The 19367-nt window shown below is 53.4% G+C and overlaps 1 long non-coding RNA gene and 1 other non-coding gene across 2 annotated transcripts; both read right to left on the bottom strand.

Moving 5' to 3' along the window:
* Positions 1–3236: 3236 nt before the first annotated feature.
* TRNAR-GCG (transfer RNA arginine (anticodon GCG)) lies at positions 3237–3316 on the bottom strand. The gene has a single exon. It is a non-coding gene; the product is annotated as a tRNA-Arg (tRNA).
* A 4287-nt stretch (positions 3317–7603) lies between these two features.
* LOC139000551 (uncharacterized) lies at positions 7604–16170 on the bottom strand. Its single transcript, XR_011469634.1, has 3 exons — positions 15934–16170; positions 15001–15068; positions 7604–9128 (listed from the first exon to the last, which is right to left on the bottom strand). It is a non-coding gene; the product is annotated as an uncharacterized lncRNA (long non-coding RNA).
* Between the last annotated feature and the right edge of the window lie 3197 nt (positions 16171–19367).

Genomic DNA, 19367 nt, shown 5'->3' with positions numbered 1-19367 from the left:
GCCTGATCGCCCCTAACTGCTCGCCTGCCTGCCTGATCGCCCCTAACCACTCGCCTGCCTGCCTGATCGCCCCTAACCACTCGCCTGCCTGCCTGATCGCCCCTAACCACTCGCCTGCCTGCCTGATCGCCCCTAACCACTCACCTGCCTGCCTGATCACCCCTAACCACTCTGCCTGCCTGATCGCCCCTAACTGCTCGCCTGCCTGCCTGATCGCCCCTAACCACTCGCCTGCCTGCCTGATCGCCCCTAACCACTCACCTGCCTGCCTGATCGCCCCTAACTGCCTCTGCCTCGACCGCCGCAGCTGCATCTGGAAAGACGTCCAGAAGGTTGTTCAGCCGCCCGGTCTAATGAGCGTATTATGCTTTTATTTATTATACATTTTTAATCTATTTTTACTGATTTCAGAGAGGAAGGGAGAGGGAGAGGGGGAGACATAGAAACATCCATAATGGGAGAGAATCACGGATCGGCCGCCTCCTGCACGCCCCCCGCTGGGGGATGGAGCCGGCAACGCCAGGAACCGAACCGTGCCCGCCTGGGTCATCGGTCGGTGCTCAACCACTGAGCCACCTGGTTTGCATGTTTATGCAAATGGCCTGGCTTCTCACCTTTTTTGGGGGGAAACATGGCAAGATCAAAGGGCTGCATTCCGGGTGCAGAAATGCCGAGAAAACCCGGTCCCCGGGGGGTATCAGACACACGGTTAGCAGCTGAGGTGTTTATCTCAGGGCCACCAGCTCACACTCACACACACACACACACACACACACACGGGTGTTCATTTGCCGCCGCGTCTATTTATAGCGCGTGTCCTACTTTCCCCGGAACGGGCCAGGGCATGGATCGCTGCACCGTCTTTATTTTTATTTTTATTTTATTTTATTTATTTATTTTTTTTTAAAAAAAGGTGTTTTTGGAGTTTTCAAAGCGGGCACCGCTCAGGGAGTTACAGGGCCCCGGGCATGGGAGGCGACAAAAGGAAGGTGTTGCGCCCCCGGAATCGTCGGCCCCGCCTGCTCCACTTTCCAATGCAACCGGGGTTTCTTTTAAAAAGTCCTTTTGGTCCTAGCTGGTGTGGCTCAGTGGTTAGAGCGCCGGCGCGCGGACTGAAGGGTCCCGGGTTCGATTCCCGGTCGAGGGCACGTGCCCGGGTTGCGGGCTCGATCCCCAACCAGTAGGGGGCGTGCAGGAGGCGGCCGATCCGTGATTCTCTCTCATCGTGGATCTTTCTCTCTCTCCCTTCCTCTCTGAAATCAATAAAATATATATAATAAACAAAATAAACAAAATAAAAATTCCTTCTAGAAAGACATTAATTGTGCTTCTCCCAAAGTGAAGGCATTTCCAAGTGGAGTTCCATGAGTTTTTTTTCTTTTTCTTTTTAAAAATACTAGAGGCCCGGTGCATGAAATTCGGGCACAAGGGTGGGGGGGTGTCTCTCAGCCCGGCCTGCACCCTCTCCAATCCGGGACCCCTCGGGGGATGTCCGGCTATCGGGCCTAAGCCGGCAGTCGGGCGTCCCTCTCGCAATCTGGGACCACTGGCTCCTAACCACTTGTCTGCCTGTCTGATCGCCCCTAACGCCTTCCGCTTGCTGGCCTGATCACCTCCTAATGGGTCCCCTGCAGGCCTGGCCACCCCCTAACTGCCCCCCTGCCAGCCCGCCTGGCCACCCCCTACATGCTCACCTGCCAGTCTGGTCGCCCCCTAACTACCTCCCTGCCAGCCTGGTCGCCCCCTAACTGCACCCCTGCCAGTCTGATCGCTCCCTAAATGCCCCCCCCGCCAGTCTGGTTGCCCCCTAACTGCCCCCCTGCCAGCCTGGTTGCCCCCTAACTACCTCCCTGCCAGCCTGGTCGCCCCCTAACTGCACCCCTGCCAGTCTGATCGCTCCCTAAATGCCCCCCCGCCAGTCTGGTTGCCCCCTAACTGCCCCCCTGCCAGCCTGGTCACCCTCTAACTGCCCCCCTGCCAGCTTGGCCGCCCCTCTAACTGTTCACCTGCCCATCTGGCCGCCCCCTAACTACCTCCCTGCCAGTCTGGCTGCCCCCTAACTGCCCCCCTGCCGGCCTGATCACCCCTAACCGCCTCTGCCTCGGCCCCCGCCACCATGGCTTTGTCCAGAAGGACGTCGGACGTCCGGAAGATGTCCGGTCGACCCGGTCTAATTAGCATATTACCCTTTTATTAGTATAGACATTTGTATTGATTTCAGAGAGAAAGGGAGAGGGAGAGAGAGAGAGAGAAACATCCATGATGAGAGAGAATCATTGATCGGCTGCCTCCTGCACGCCCCCGACTGGGGATCGAGCCAACAACCCGGGCCTGTGCCCTTGACCGGGAATCGAACCCGGGACCCTTCAGTCCACAGGCCGGCGCCCTATCCACTGAGCCACACCGGCCAGGGCTCCCCTGTGTCTGTTCATATGAGACGAGTCCTCAGCGGGTTAATTATTGGGGCCTGGTCTCCAAGGTCATGCATTTCAAGGGGCCTGGTTGTCGTAATTGCTCCCATAAATTATTCATCGTCGCCGATTTCCCGGCCTGAGTGTTTTCAGGGAGACGGACGGACGCCGATTTATTGATCGGATCCGCAGGGCAGATCCGGAGCCTTCACACGTCTTTACCTTCCTGGTCGAAGCTGCAAGCCCGACCTCAATTTCTCCCCCACCCTGTGTTTTTTGGGCACGGAACCCTTCTATTTGGGAAGACTGTGTGTATACGTGTGTGTGTGTGTGTGTGTGTGTGTATGGCCCTGGCTGGTGTGGCCCAGTGGTTAGAGCGTCGGCCTGCGGACTGGAGGGTCCCGGGTTCGAATCCCGGTCAAGGGCACAGGCCCGGGTTGCGGGCTCGATCCCCAGCAGGGGGGCGTGCAGGAGGCAGCCGGTCCATGATTCTCTCTCATCATGGATGTCTCTCCCTCTCTCTCCCTCTCCCTTCCTCTCTCTGAAGTCAATAAAAATGCGTGAAAAATCAAAATTAAAAAAACCCACACCAGGATATTCTCGTTTTCAGCAGCCACAGGTGTGACGTTCCCGCAATGTTTATTTTATTATTTTTAAACATTATTTACTTAGTTTTTTTTTTTATTTTACTAGTAAATATATATTTTTTTTATTGATTTCAGAGAGGAAGTGAGAGAGAGAGAAATATCCATGATAGGAGAGAATCACGGACCGGCTGCCTCCTGCACGCCCCCTACTGGGGATCGAGCCCGCAACCCGGGCCTGTGCCCTGGACCAGGATTCGAACCCGGGGCCCTCCAGTCCGCAGCCCGACGCTCTATCCACTGAGCCACACCAGCCAGGGTTTAAATTTTTTTTAAAAAAATACTTCCTTTTTAAAAAATAAATATATTTTATTGATTTTTTTTATCGAGAGGAAGGGAGAGGGATAGAGAGTTAGAAACATCGATGATGAGAGAGAAACATCGATCAGCTGCCTCCTGCACGCCCCCTACTGGGGATGTGCCCGCAACCAAGGTACATGCCCTTGACCGGGACCCAGACGGTGCCGGGATCGACGCTCTAACCACTGAACCACAGGGGTGGGGGCGGGGCCAGGGCTCAGGGGGTTTCCTGTGATTTCAGATCCAACTCCCATGGAACAAACATTCTTTTATTCTTCTCATTTTCTTGCCTGAATTGGGGGCATTTCTCCAAAGAACGTTGCTGATGGAACAACATCTGGGGTGTGTGGGTGGGGGGGTGTGGGGGGCTCTGTCTTTGTCAGAAATTAAATTCGGAAACGCTTGCGACCCGCTTGGAAAGGTGGAGACGGCGGCTGAGGGAAGGTTGCGATAAATTAATTTTCTCGTCTCACAGCTGCAGAGAAGGTGTGGATAATTCCAGAATGTAGGGAACTGGGGACCCCCCCCCCGGCCCCCCATGAATAAAACCCTCCAATGGCATTTCGGAAAACTTGACCACCTCCCGGCTCTCCGTGACGGAGCTAAGAGTGTGTGTGGAGGGCCCTGGGAATAGAGACACATTTTGAAAAATAATAATTAGTTTGGAGTATATTTCCATATTTCTCTCTCTCTCTCTCTCTCTTTCTCACCCTCCCTCTCTCTCTAAAAATCAATGGAGAAAAAATATACTCTGCATGGATGAATGGATGGATGGGTGGGTGGATGGATGGATACATTAACGGATGGATTATTTTTTAAAAATATATATTTTATTGATTTTTTACAGAGAGGAAGGGAGAGGGATAGAGAGTTAGAAACATCGATGAGAGAGAAACATTGATCAGCTGCCTCCTGCACGCCCCCTATTGGGGATGTGCCTGCAACCGAGGTACATGCCCTTGACCGGAATCGAACCCGGGACCCTTCTGTCCGCAGGCCGACGCTCTATCCACTGAGCCACACCGGTTACGGCTTAACGGATGGATTATTAATAAACACACAATATTGGCCCAACTGGTGTGGCTCAGTGGTTGAGCGACGACCTGTGAAACAGGAGGTCAGGGTTCGATTCCCGGTCAAGGGCCCATGCCCGGGTTGCGGGCTCGATCCCCAGTAGGGGGCGTGCAGGAGGCAGCCGGTCCATGATTCTCTCTCATCATGGATGTTTCTCTCTCTCCCTCTCCCTTCCTCTCTGAAATCAATAAAAAATATTTTTAAAAAGTTAAATAAATAAAAACGAATAGAAAAATATCCTCGGGTCCCCAGTAGGGGGCGTGCAGGGGGCAGCCGATCAGTGATTCTCTCTCATCATGGATGTTTCTCTCTCTCCCTCTCTCTCTCTCTCTGTCTCTCGCTCTCCGTTCCTCTCTGAAATCAATGCAAATATATTTTTTAAATACCTATATATATAAAAGCCTAATATGAAAAGTCTCCCCTGGGGAATTCGTTTGCTAGCTATGACGTGCGCTGACCACCAGGGGGCGGTGTGGAATGAAGGGAGGCCCCAGCCGGCAGCCAGCAGGCCCCCTACCTGAGCACGAATTCTGTGCACCGGGCCTCTAGTGTTTAAATGAAAGGGGTTAGGACACCGTTAGCCGGGGAAGTCACAGATCTTCCAGGCCTTACGCAAGGAGCAATGTTTCGAATATAAAAATATCTCAGTCTTGTTCCAACGTGTGTCAACAAAGAACGAGGAGCCTTGTTCCTCTATTTTCCAAATTTCCGGGGTGAAACCCTGTTCGGTGATTTTATGAACCGTAACGTTGAATCTGTGTTACAATACTCACCGCCGGCATTTAATCTTTTCTGTACAAAGTCCGGACAACCCTGGGCAGTCTGCCTCTTTTTCTATCTTGGATTTATTTGTCGGTAACAATAAGAATCGCTTTGTAAAGTGTCTACAGAGCCCGGCCGGTGTGGCTCAGTGGTTGAGCTTCAACCTATGAACCAGGAGGTCAGGGTTCGATTCCCAGTCAAGGGCACAGGCCCCGGTTGTGGGCTCCATCCCTAGTAGGGGGCGTGCGGGAGGCAGCCGGTCCATGATTCTCTCTCATCATTGATGTTTCTATCTCTCTCTTTCTCCCCCTCCCTTCTTCTCTGAAATCCATAATATATATATATATATATTTAAAAGTATCTTCAGAATGATCCTGATGAAGATAACCCATTCATTCACGACTTGTACTCATTTTATTGAGTGAATGCTGATGGCCAGGCTTTGCTAGGGATTGAGCTAGGTCTTCCCATGCCTAGATGCCAACATTTGATCTCAGAAAATGGTAGATGGGTGGATCAGTGAATGAATGAGTGGGATGGATGGGTGGGTGAGCGTGGATGGATGTATGGATGGATGGATGGATGGATGGATGGAGAGATGGATGGATGGATGGATGGATGGATGGATGGATGAGTAGATGGATGGATGGATGGATAGATGGATGGATGGATGGATGGAGAGATGGATGGAGGGATGGATGGATGGATGGAGAGATGGATGGATTGATGGATGGATGGATGGATGGATGGATGGATGGATGGATAGATGGATGGATGGATGGATGGAGAGATGGATGGAGGGATGGATGGATGGATGGAGAGATGGATGGATGGATGGATGGATGGATGAGTAGATGGATGGAGGGATGGATGGATGGAGGGATGGATGGATGGAGAGATGGATGGATGGATGGATGGATGGATGGATGGATGGATGGATTGATGGATGGATGGAGAGATGGATGGATGGATGGATGGATGGATGGATGGATGAGTAGATGGATGGATGGATGGATGGATGGATGGATGGAGAGATGGATGGAGAGATGGATGGATGGATGGATAAGTAAATACATTAAATGGATGAGTGGTTTAATGGGTAAATGGGTGGATGGGTGGATGGATGAATAGGTGGTGGATGGATGGAGAGATAGTTGGGTAGATGGGTAGGTGGGTACATTAATGGATGGATTAATGAGTGAATGAATTACAAGGTGGATGGATGGATAGATACATTAATAGATGGGTTAATGAATTAATCAATAGGTGGATAGATGAATGGATGGATGAATGGAAGAATGGATGGATGGATGAATGGATGGATGGATGGATGGATGGATGGATGGAAAGACTGATGGACAGATGTATGGATAGATGGATACGTTAATGGATTGATTAATAAGTGAATGAATTAATAGGTGGATTGATGGGTGATAGATGGATACATTAATGGATAGGTTAATGAATTAATTAATAGGTAGATAGATGAATGGATGGGTGGATGGATGGATGGATGGATGGATGAGTAGATGGATGGATGGGTGGATGGATGGATAGATGGATGGATGGATGGATGGAGAGATGGATGGAGGGATGGATGGATGGATGGAGAGATGGATGGATGGATGGATGGATGGATGGATGGATGGATGGAAAGACAGATGGATGGACAGATGGGTGGATAGAAGGATACATTCATGTGTAGGTTAATGAATGAATGAATTTGTAGGTAAATGTATAGAGGTATGGATGAGTGGGTGAATGGGTACATTAATGGATGGATTAATAAATGACTAAATTAAAAATTAATTAATTATTACTTGGGTGAATGGGTGGTTAAATAGATGGATGCATTAATGGATGGATTAAGGAATGAATGAATAGGTGGATAGATAAATGGATGGATGGATGCATGGATGGATGGATGGATGGATGGATCGATGGATCGATGGATGGATGGATGTTTGTGTGGGTACATGAATAGAACGATGGAGAGATGTATGTATGTATGTATGTATGGATGGATGGATGAATGGATGAGTGGAGGGATGGATGGATGGGTACATTAATGGATGGATTAAGGAATGAATGAATAGGTGGATAGATAAATGAATGGATGGATGAATGGATGGGTGGATGGGTACATTAATGGATGCATTAATTCTACCAAATGAATGAATCAATAGGTGGATAGATGAATGGATGGATAAATGGACAAATGGCTGCCTCGTGCACACCCTCCCCTGGGGATTGATCCCCCAACTCGGGCATGTGCCCTGACCAGGAAGCGAACCTGTCACCCCCTGGTTCACAGGTTGACGCTCAACCACTGAGCCACACCAGCTGGGGCCACCTGGGTTTTCTGTCCCCGCCATGACACACACACACACACAAAGACTGTACCCCATGCGGTGTGATTTCAAAAATATTTTTATTTTCTGGAATAGCCTTAATGTGTGAGCTCGATCTGACGAACTCTCTCCACACGGAGAGGCACAAGCTATGAGACTGATACACACCACACGTGCGGACGGGATGACGAAGGCAGCATTTAGGGGAATGTATAAAATGGAATGGGGGGCGCCCGTCGAGACGGGCTCACCACCGCCCCCTGCCGGAGGGCCCACCGACATGTCTGTCCATCGCTTCCCGCGTGGATTTCAGACAAAGCGCAGGGACCCAGGTCGCAAGAGTCCTTTGCGGACACAGAACTGCCTGGCGTGATACCGCGCAGAGAGCGCCGGGGGCGCGGTGCAGAGTTCCGCCCTAAATCTCAAGCTGGAGATGTTTCTAGAATTTTCTAGAATTTTCTAGAATTTTCTAGAATGTTCCAGAATCTTCCAGAACTTTCCAGAACGTTCTGCGCCCACGGCCAAAGTCTCGAGTCTGTATTTTCCAGAGCTCGTTGTCGTCAATGCCAAACATGGTGTCTTCTTCTGAGGGCAACAGGCCGGTAGGAATATCTGGGACAGCCCGGCCCTGGTGTGGCTCAGTGGTTGAGCATCAACCTATAAACCAGGAGGTCACCGGTTCGAGTCCCGGTCAAGGGCACGTACCCTGGTTGCGGGCTCGGTCCCCAGTAGGGGGCATGCAGGAGGCAGCCGTTGGATAATTCTCTCTCCTCCTGGATGTTTCTGTCTCTCTCTCCCTCTCCCTTCCTCTCTGAAACCAATAAAAACATATTTAAAAAAAATAAAATAATAATATAAATGACGGTGGCGGTGTTTCTAGAATTTTCTAGAATCTTCCAGAACGTTCCGGAACGTTCTGAGCACACAATGTTCCAGAATGTTCCAGAACGTTCTGAGCCCCTGGAAACGGGCTGATGTCGGGGGAGCCAGAAAGCACTGGGTGTGGGTTGGTTTTGTTTTTTTGGGGGGGGGGGACGGGATTTGGGGGGGGACAACGTTGACGTCACCAGCTGCATCTGAGATCGAGTGGGCGTGGCCCCAGGGGCACTTGGCTCCCTAAGGGATGCGATGACCTGAAGTGAGTTGTTCCCTGGATTTCTCCATCCAGGAAGGACAGGACCCCCGTGAACGAGGACGAACCACAACGGACAGGCTTTTGGGGGACATCACAAATGGACGACGAGGCGGGGGGGGGCTGAGAGTGTAGGGGGTGAACCAGGCGGGCGGGCCCCCAGGGATGGCTGGGTGGGGCCCCCCAGGGCGCATGGAGGTGTCCTGCCCGCCCGGCGATGGCTTCGCAAGATGAACGGTTGGCGGCGGGGGGCGGCCTTCATCTTGGCGGGTGGCGTCACCCCCGTAGTGAAGCTGCGAGTCCACCCTCCAGTCTGACTCCTTCTGGGAGCCCTGGCCCCGGGTGGCTCATGATGGGGGTGCGGCCACAGCTCCTCGGCTGGTATCTGGCGGACAGGTGTGCGCCCGGCTCCCCCAGGCGGCAGAGGGGGCCCCTCTCCATCCCATCAGGGACCCTACAAGGGTGGGAAGAGAAGAAAAAAAAAAGGACATGGTTGCCTTCCCCCCAAATGACGTTGACCTAAAAGGAGCCAGGACCGGCCGGTGTGGCTCAGTGGTTAGGAGTCAACCTAGGAACCAGGAGGTCCCGGGTTCGATTCCCGGTCCAGGGCACAGGCCCGGGTTGTGGGCTCCATCCCCAGTAGGGGGCGTGCGGGAGGCGGCCGGTCCCTGATTCTCTCTCATCATGGATGTTTCTCTCTCTCTCTCTCCCTCTCCCTTCCTCTCTGAAATCAATAATAAAAATATCTCCTATATAACAAAAGGCTAATATGCAAATAGACCGAATGGCAGAATGACCGGTCGCTATGACATGCACTGACCACCAGGGGGCAGACGCTCAACGCAGGAGCTGCCTCCTGGTGGTCAGTGGGCTCCCACAGGGGGAGCATTGCTCAGCCACAAGCCAGGCTCAAGGCTGGCGAGCTCAGCGGTGGTGGCTTGAGCCTCTCCCACCTCTGGGCCAGTCGGGCATCCCCCGAGGGCTCCTGGACGCAGGCTGGGCTGAGGGACACCCCCCGCCCCCCCGCCGAGTGCATGGATTTCGTGCACCCGGCCTCTAGTTAAAAAGAAAAATAAGCCCTGACCGGTGTGGCTCAGTGGATAGAGCGTCGGCCTATGGACTGAAGGGTCCCGGGTTCGAGTCCCGGTCAAGGGCATGGACCTGGGTTGCGGGCTCATCCCCAGTGGGGGGCGTGCAGGAGGCGGCTGATCGATGTTTCTCTCTCATCGATATTTCTAACTCTCTGTCCCTCTCCCTTCCTCTCTGTAAAAAAATCAATAAAAATATATTAAAAAATAAAAACAATAAAAATAAGAAACAGTAGACACGAAATAAAATAAAATAAAAAATAATAAATAAAATAAAATATAAAATAAAATAAAATAGATACAACTCACTGCAATGGCCAAGATTAATTTGTGAAAAGAAAAACTAAAAAATAAAATAAAATAAATACAAATAAAATAAAATAAAATAGATACAACCCCAGAAATATTAAGTGAAATACACATAAGTCAGCACCCAGGAAGCCAGCGATTAAAGGTGACATCCCCGATGAAATCCCCTCTTGTTCTTTTGGTGTTTTTTTTTGTCTTGTCCCCAAACGGGGACTCGATGGCTGATCACACAGCATCCTGACGTTCCCTCCACTGGGGACGCCGCCCGGGACGGGGAAGATATAGGCCCCGAATCAGGTCACGGGGCTGGGACAGGAAGAGTCCTCGCTGTAGAGTAGGTCGGACTAAATAAAAACCTGAGTTCCAGAGAACAGCCTGGGGGCTTTCTTTAAAAAAAGTTATTATTCCAGGAGAAGAAGAATTATTTCCTAAATAGACTTCCTTTGGGGACAGGACAGGCCCTCCCCTGGCCTTGAATCCTGGAAACAGTCGGAGATAAAAAAAAACTCGAAGTCCGGCCGGTGTGGCTCAGTGGTTGAGCCTCGACCTAGGAACCAGGAGGCCCCGGGTTCGATTCCCGGTCAAGGGCACAGGCCCGGGTTGTGGGTTCCGTCCCCAGTAGGGGGCGTGCAGAAGGCGGCCGGTCCGTGATTCTCTCTCATCATGGATGTTTCTATCTCTCCCTCATCCTTCCTCTCTGAAATCAATAAAAAAATATATTTTATTGATTTTACAGAGAGGAAGGGAGAGGGATAGAGAGTGAGAAACATCGATGAGAGAGAAACATCGATCGGGTGACTCCTGCACGCCCCCTAGTGGCGATCGAACCCACAACCCAGGTACATGCCCTTGACCAGAATCGAACCCGGGACCCTTCAGTCTGCAGGCCGATGCTCTATCCACTGAGCCACACCGGTTAGGGCTATTTTTATTTATTTTTTAAAAAATATATTTTTATTGATTTCAGTGAGGAAGGTAGAGAGAGAGAGAGAAAAACATCGATGATGAGAGAGAATCATGGATCGGCCGCCTCCTGCACGCCCCCGACTGGGGATCGAGCCTGCAACCCGGGCCTGTGCCCTTGACCGGGATTCGAACCCAGGACCCTTCAGTCTGCAGGCCGACGCTCTATCAACTGAGCCACACCAGCGTGGACCTGCTTGTGTCTTTCTTACGCTGCAAACAGGAAAATAACTCCCAAAACACAGGGGAAAAACCCCCCAGAAAACACCTGCAGTGACTTTTCCTCCCACTTTTTATGGCCGATGATGGGCCGTATTGACTTAAAAATTGGTCCCAAGTTCTGTTTTGTTTTTCAGAATGGAACCTGTGTGGGCGGTGCCTGTCTATACGAATAAAAGGGTGTTATGCTAATTAGACCAGACAGCCCAACGGCCTTCCGGATGTCCTTCTGGATGAAGCTGTGGTGGTGGGGGTGCAGGCAGAGGCTGTGAGGGGTGATCAGGCAGGCAGGAGAGTGGTTAGGGGCGATCAGGCAGGCAGGCGAGTGGTTAGGTGCGATCAGGCAGGTGAGTGGTTAGGGGTGATCAGGCAGGCAGGTGAGCGGTTAGGGGCGATCAGGCAGGCAGGTGAGTGGTTAGGGGCGATCAGGCAGGCAGGCGAGCGGTTAGGGGCGATCAGGCAGGCAGGCGAGTGGTTAGGGGTGATCAGGCAGGCAGGTGAGTGGTTAGGGGCGATCAGGCAGGCAGGCGAGTGGTTAGGGGCGATCAGGCAGGTGAGTGGTTAGGGGTGATCAGGCAGGCAGGCGAGTGGTTAGGGGCGATCAGGCAGGCAGGTGAGTGGTTAGGGGTGATCAGGCAGGCAGGCGAGCGGTTAGGGGCGATCAGGCAGGCAGGTGAGTGGTTAGGGGCGATCAGGCAGGCAGGCGAGTGGTTAGGGGCGATCAGGCAGGGGAGTGGTTAGGGGTGATCAGGCAGGCAGGCGAGCGGTTAGGGGTGATCAGGCAGGCAGGTGAGCAATTAGGGGCGATCAGGCAGGCAGGCGAGCGGTTAGGGGCGATCAGGCAGGCAGGTGAGTGGTTAGGGGCGATCAGGCAGGCAGGTGAGCGGTTAGGGGTGATCAGGCAGGCAGGTGAGCAATTAGGGGCGATCAGGCAGGCAGGCGAGCGGTTAGGGGCGATCAGGCAGGCAGGTGAGTGGTTAGGGGCGATCAGGCAGGCAGGTGAGCGGTTAGGGGTGATCAGGCAGGCAGGTGAGCAATTAGGGGCGATCAGGCAGGCAGGTGAGTGGTTAGGGGCGATCAGGCAGGCAGGCGAGTGGTTAGGGGCGATCAGGCAGGTGAGTGGTTAGGGGCGATCAGGCAGGCAGGTGAGTGGTTAGGGGCGATCAGGCAGGTGAGTGGTTAGGGGCGATCAGGCAGGCAGGTGAGTGGTTAGGGGCGATCAGGCAGGTGAGTGGTTAGGGGTGATCAGGCAGGCAGGTGAGTGGTTAGGGGCGATCAGGCAGGCAGGTGAGCGGTTAGGGGTGATCAGGCAGGCAGGCGAGCGGTTAGGGGCAATCAGGCAGGCAGGCGAGTGGTTAGGGGCGATCAGGCAGGTGAGTGGTTAGGGGCGATCAGGCAGGCAGGTGAGTGGTTAGGGGCGATCAGGCAGGCAGGCGAGCGGTTAGGGGCAATCAGGCAGGCAGGCGAGTGGTTAGGGGCGATCAGGCAGGTGAGTGGTTAGGGGTGATCAGGCAGGCAGGTGAGTGGTTAGGGGCGATCAGGCAGGCAGGTGAGCGGTTAGGGGTGATCAGGCAGGCAGGTGAGTGGTTAGGGGCGATCAGGCAGGCAGGTGAGCAATTAGGGGTGATCAGGCAGGCAGGTGAGTGGTTAGGGGCGATCAGGCAGGCAGGTGAGTGGTTAGGGGTGATCAGGCAGGCAGGCGAGTGGTTAGGGGCGATCAGGCAGGCAGGCGAGTGGTTAGGGGCGATCAGGCAGGTGAGTGGTTAGGGGCGATCAGGCAGGGAGGCGAGTGGTTAGGGTCGGTCAGGCAGGCAGGCGAGCGGTTAGGGGTGATCAGGCAGGAGAGTGGTTAGGGCGATCAGGCAGGCAGGCGAGCGGTTAGGGGCGATCAGGCAGGCAGGCGAGCGGTTAGGGGCGATCAGGCAGGCAGGCGAGCGGTTAGGGGCGATCAGGCAGGCAGAGCGGTTAGGGGCGATCAGGCAGGCAGGCGAGCGGTTAGGGGCGATCAGGCAGGCAGAGTGGTTAGGGGCGATCAGGCAGGCAGGTGAGTGGTTAGGGGGCAATCAGGCAGGCAGAGTGGTTAGGGGTGATCAGGCAGGCAGGTGAGTGGTTAGGGGCGATCAGGCAGGCAGGCGAGTGGTTAGGGGTGATCAGGGAGGCAGAGCGGTTAGGAGCCAGTGGTCCCGGATTTCGAGAGGGATGTCCCACTGACAGTTTAGGCCCGATCAGGCCTAAACCAGCAATCAGACACCCCCTGAGGGGTCCCAGATTGCGAGAGGGTGCAGGCCGGGCTGAGGGACCCCCACCCCGTGCTTGAATTTCGTGCACCGGACCTCCAGTGTGTGTGCGTGTGTGTGTGTGTGTGTGTGTGTGTATGCTTGTATGTATGTATATTAAGCAGCTCTTTTGTCACCCATAACAATACTTAATATATGACATTTAATATAATGTGTATATTTAATATTTTAAAATTGATTTTCAGAGAGAGGAAGGGAGAGGGAGAGAGAGAGAGAAACATCCATGAGGAGAGAGAATCACGGACCGGCTGCCTCCTGCACGCCCCCTACTGAGGATCGAGCCCACAACCCGGCCCTGTGCCCTTGACCGGGAATCGAACCCGGGACCTCCTGGTTCCTAGGTCGACGCTCAACCACTGAGCCACACCAGCTGAGCTCCAATATATATTTCTAAAATAATTTATACAACACGAAGAGAAGTCCTATTTGGAAAGGGTCATGGAGAGCTGAGAACAGGAATGTAATTGAAAACGTTCTGAATGGAACAGCAAGGCTTGTGCCCAGGCCGGTGTGGCTCAGTGGATAGAGAGCCGGCCTGCGGACCGAAGGGTCCTGGGTTCGATTCCTGGTCAAGGGCACATACCTGGATTACAGGCTCCTCCCCGGCCCGGGCCCTGGTCGGGGCGTGTGCAGGAGGCAACCCATCGAGGTGTCTCTCTCACATCGATGTTTCTCTCTGTCTCTCCCTCTCTCTCTCTCTTTCTCTCTCTAAAAAATCAATAGGAAAATATCCTCAGCTGAGGATTAAATAAATAATAATAATAATAGTGAAAAGAGCCCTGACTGGTGTGGCTCAGTGGATAGAGCGTCGGCCTGTAGACTGAAGGGTCCCGGGTTCGATTCCCGGTCAAGGGCCCAGGCCCGGGTTGTGGGCTCCATCCCCAGTGGGGGGCGAGCAGGAGGCAGCCGGTCCATGATTCTCTCTCCTCGTGGATGTTTCTCTCTCTCTCTCTCTCTCTCTCTCTCTCTCTCTCCCTTCTTCTCTGAAATTAATAAAAATATATTTTTAAAAAAATATTTAAAAAAGGAAAAAGCAAGCATTTCCATTGAGACGATGGGGGTGGCGGTGGGGGCTCCCCGGACCTGTACGCATTCCCTCCCATAGTGTTGCTCGTCTTAAAAAAGGGGTCTCCCCAGCCCTGGCCGGTTGGGGTCAGTGGTTAGAGCGAGGGCCGGTGGGCTGAAGGGTTGCGGGTTCGAATCCCGGTCAAGGGCACAGGTACCCGGGTTGCAGGTTCGATCCCCGGCCCTGGTTGGGGCGAGCGTGGAAGGCAATCAATTGATCTCTCTCTCTCTCTCTCTTAAAAAAAATCAATGGGAAAAAAATATCCTCAGGTGAAGATAAATAACTTAAAAAAAAAGAAAAAAAAGTGGGTCTCCCCTCTTCTTCCTCCTCCCCCCCATGCGCGCCCCCCTTCGCTTCCGGCCCCCCCAAAGCGCATCTCCCCACCTCAGGAGCGTCTTGAGCCGCTGGAGGATTTCAGGGGACACGGGATCTTGTCTTGCGCCTTTTGCAGGCTGGGAACGGGGAATAAAGGAATAAAAAAATAAATTAAATAAAAGCAGGAACTTGAATGTCACCCCGCAGAGGGTGGCACCCAGGACAGCGGGGATGGAGGGGGTTACAGGGGTCACCCCAAAACGTCCCTGCTCCCCCTGGATGGCGCCCCGGCGGACGCATCCATTTGGGGGGCAGCCCGAGGCATTTTGCCGGCTCACGCGATTGCATTTTCAGCCTCAAACTTGCGAGGCAGGAAGGCGAAGCCTGATTCTTGTTGGGTGTGGGGGGGATCTCTCTCCTCTCGGGGGGGCCTGCGAGGAAGCCGGGTCCCCAAGCTTCTGCGCCTCTCGGGGCGCCTGTCTGGGCAGCAGACTTCAGACCTCATTTCTAATCCATCCACCTGCCCTTTGCGGTCCATGGCACCGTGTCCCCTCATACGCGCTCGCCTAGCCCAGCGGTGCGTGGCTGCGGGGTACAGGGGGGACCTCCCAGAGGGATTCGGACCCCCCCACATTCCCCCAGACAAACCTCTGGAGACCCGCGTCCCATTCGGCTCCGGCCCCTGCGCAGGTGGCCACGCAAGGCGGGAGCGCTTGGCGGGCCGGTCCCTAGGGCGCCTGGCGGGACTGGCACAGAGAAGTCGGGGTTCAGGGGATTTTGGGGGTGGGGATGGGGAGAGTGCAGCAGGCCGGCTCCCAACCCCCTGGACACCCACAGCCACCTGCAGCCTCTCGCCGCGTCCTGCGCCCCCCGTGGGGAGTCCAGGGGGGGCTGACGGTCCCGCGCGCCCCGGATGGCACGCGCGCGCGCGCTCCCAGCCACGAAGTTGGGACTCCCCGGTCGTCTCGCCCCGCACGACACCCGCGCCGGAGGGGGACTCACCAGCCTCGCCGTCTCGCCCTGAAGGTCACAGGCAGGTGGCAGCGGCGGGAGGGCGCGCGCGCGCGGCGAGTTGGGGAGGGGATTTGGGGAGGGGCGCACGGGGGGGGGGGGGCGGCGCGCTCTCCGCTCCATCCCTGGCGAGGTGTGGGGAGGGGGGGTCCCCCCGGCGCTCAGATGCCGTGGTCGCAGTCCACGTCGCGGCAGATGTACCAGAGGATCACGTAGAGGATGAGCAGGATGGCGAAGATGAACAGGGCCACCAGGACCGCCTTGGTCACGGGCGAGATGAGCGACTGCATGGCGCGCGGGGGGGGCGGGGCGGGGCGGGGGGGTTCGGGGGCGCGCGGGCCGTTGCGCTCACGACCCCCCGAGCGCGCCCGGGGGCCCCCCGCGCCGGCCCCGCGCCGCCTCCGCCGCCGCCGCCGCCGCAGTGCCTCGTGCGGCCCCGGGAGCCGGGGAGGGACGGGCGCCCGCGCGCTCGGCCTGCGCTCTCACCACTGCGCCCGGCGGCCGCCAGGCGGGGCGCGCGGAGGGCGCGCGGGGGGCGCGGGCGGCCGGCGGGCGGGGAGGGCGGCCATGGGCCAGGACGCAGCGCCTCCTCCTCCTCCTCCTCCTCCTCCTCCTCCTCCTCCTCCTCCTCCTCCTCCTCCCCGCTGCCCGCCCGGCTTGGTCCCCAATAACTTGGGCGGCGGCGGCTGCGGTGACAGGTGGATGCCCGGCCGCTCGGGGCGCAGCGCGCAGCGGTCTGTCTGCGGGGCCGGCGGGCGGGCGGGCGCGCGGTGGGGGGCGCGCGGGGCCGGGGAGGGAGGGCGGTGCGGGGCCGAGGGGGTTCCGGCTGCAGACCTCGCAGGGGGGAGGGGGGAGGGGGGAGGGGGGAAGGGGGAGGGGGAAGGGGACCAGGCAGGTGCCACGCCCCCCTTTCCAGGCCACGCCCCCTCCCCGGCCCCCCTGGACCCCCCCTCCCTCTCCTCATTGGGGTCTCCTTTCTTCTTTTATTTATTTAATTTTTTTTATGTAATATATATATTTTTAAATTATGCATGCATGTATGTACGTGTTTTTGTCAATCCTCCAGCCAGGATGTATTTTTTTTCCCATTGATTTTTATTTTATTTATTTAATTATTATTAATATTATTTTTTAAATCCTCACCCGAGGATATGTTCCCATTGGTTTTTATTTTATTTTATTTTATTTACTTTTTTTTGTTGTTGTTAATCCTCCCCCGAGGATATTTTTCTTACGTTGATTTATATTTTGTTTTATTTATTCACTTATTTTTTTTAAATTTGCTCATTTTGGTTAATCCTCACCCGAGGATATGTTTCTATTGATTTTTATTTTATTTTATTTACTTTTTTTTTAAATTTGGTTAATTCTCACCCAAGGATGTTTTTTTCCAGTTATTTTTATTTTATTTTATTTATTAACTTATTTATTTGTTTTTGGTTCGTCCTCCCCCGAGGATAATTTTCCATGGATATTTATCGATTGATTGATTTTTGTCAATAATTGCCCGAGGGTATTTTTCCCCCGATGATTTTTATTTCATTTATTTACTTATTATTATTATTTTATTATTTTTAAATCCTCACCGAGGATATTTTCCCATTGATTTTTATTTTATTTCATTTCATTTTATTTTATTTTATTTACTTGTTGTTAATTTTCACCCAAAGATATTTTTCTGTTGATTTTTAGGGCGGGGGAGAGAAGAGAGAGAGAAACATCCATGCGAGAGAAACACAGGATTCATTTTTCCGTTAATTTTTATTTCATTTATTTACCGGTTTGTTTTGTTTCTGGGTTTTCTTTTCTTTCTTTCTTTTTTTATTTCTATTTTTGGTTAATCCTTTCCCAAGGATAATTTTTAACATCCATTCACAGTTGATTTTATTTCCTTCCTTCCTTATTTATTTATTTATTTATTTAGGCCCGGAATCGAACCCGGGACCCTGGAGTCCCCAGGCCGACGCTCTAACCACTGAGCCACCCCGGCCCCGGGGCGCAGTGACCCGGTCTTTGGAGAATCTTGGCGGGGGCTCAGCCTTTTCTGTTGGAAGATTTGAGCCTCTTCCCTGTGACCCTTGGATGGCGCCTTTGACTGCTTGGCCTCGAGGAATTGCCTCTTGGACGCAGAAAAAAAAAAAAAAAAGTATATTTTCAAATCACAGGGCGCTGGCCCAAATGCTCCCAAACTCGGCCGTGCTATGCCCGATGGTGGGTCTTGGGGTCCCGTCTCCCCGGACACCCCCAGAGTAAGATCCTTGAGATTCCGTCAGCCATTCTGGGATTTCTTTTTAGTTTTTTTAAAATATATATTTTTAAAAATATATATTTTATTGAATTTTTTTACAGAGAGGAAGGGAGAGGGATAGAGAGTCAGAAACATCGATGATGAGAGAGATCGATCAGCTGCCTCCTGCACGCCCCCCACTGGGGATGTGCCCGCAACCCAGGTCCATGCCCTTGGCCGGATTCGAACCCAGGACCCTTCAGTCCGCAGGCCGACGCTCTATCCACTGAGCCACACTGGCTAGGGCAATATTTTCTTTTTTTTCTTTATCCTCTTAGCTTTATGTGGAAGAGATATGTTAAAATTTATTTTTTTAATTATTAATTTCAGAGACGAAGGGAGAGAGAATCATGGACCGGCCGCCTCCTGCACGCCCCCTACTGGGGATGGAGCCCCCAACCCGGGCATGTGCCCTTGACCGGGAATCGAACCCTGACCTCCTGGTTCCTAGGTCGACGCTCACCACTGAGCCACACGGGCCGGCTTCATGTGCCTCAAACAGAGGTGTGATTTTTTAAAAAATTAAAATCATCCCCGTCTTCACCATGAATTCTGCATTTCCACGTGCGGGGCTGGAATTGGGTGCCAACTGGGGGCATCAGAAAACTCATGATTCCAAAGTGTTTTTTTAAAAAAAAATAGTGTCAAAGCCAAGCCGGTGTGGCTCAGTGGATAGAGCGTCGGCCTGCGGACTGAAGGGTCCCGGGTTCGAGTCCCGGTCAAGGGCACAGGTTTGGGTTGCGGGGCTCCATCCCCAGTAGGGGGCGTGCAGGTGGCAGCCGATGCATGATTCTCTCTCATCATCGATGTTTCTCTCTCTCTCCCTCTCCCTTCCTCTCAGAAATCAATAAGCATATATTTTTTTAAAATCTCCAATATGCACATTGTCAAATTGTAATTCCTTTTAAAACATATATATACACACACACATATATATATATATTTCTTTATTGATTTCAGAGAGGAAGGAAGAAGGGAGAGAGAGATAGAAGCATCGATTATGAGAGAGAATCATCGATCAGCTGCCTCCTGCACGCCCCCTACTGGGGATCGAGCCCACAACCCGGGCAGGTGCCCTTGACCGGGAATCGAACCCGGGACCCTTCAGTCCGCAGGCCGACGCTCTACCCACTGGGCC

This window comes from Myotis yumanensis, unplaced genomic scaffold (genome assembly GCF_028538775.1).
Source record: "Myotis yumanensis isolate MYYU_CA2020_CCGP unplaced genomic scaffold, mMyoYum1.0.hap1 SCAF_24, whole genome shotgun sequence".
Taxonomy (NCBI): Eukaryota; Metazoa; Chordata; class Mammalia; order Chiroptera; family Vespertilionidae; genus Myotis; species Myotis yumanensis.
Note: the sequence above shows the minus strand (reverse complement) of the source record. Positions and strands in the feature narration are given on the sequence as shown.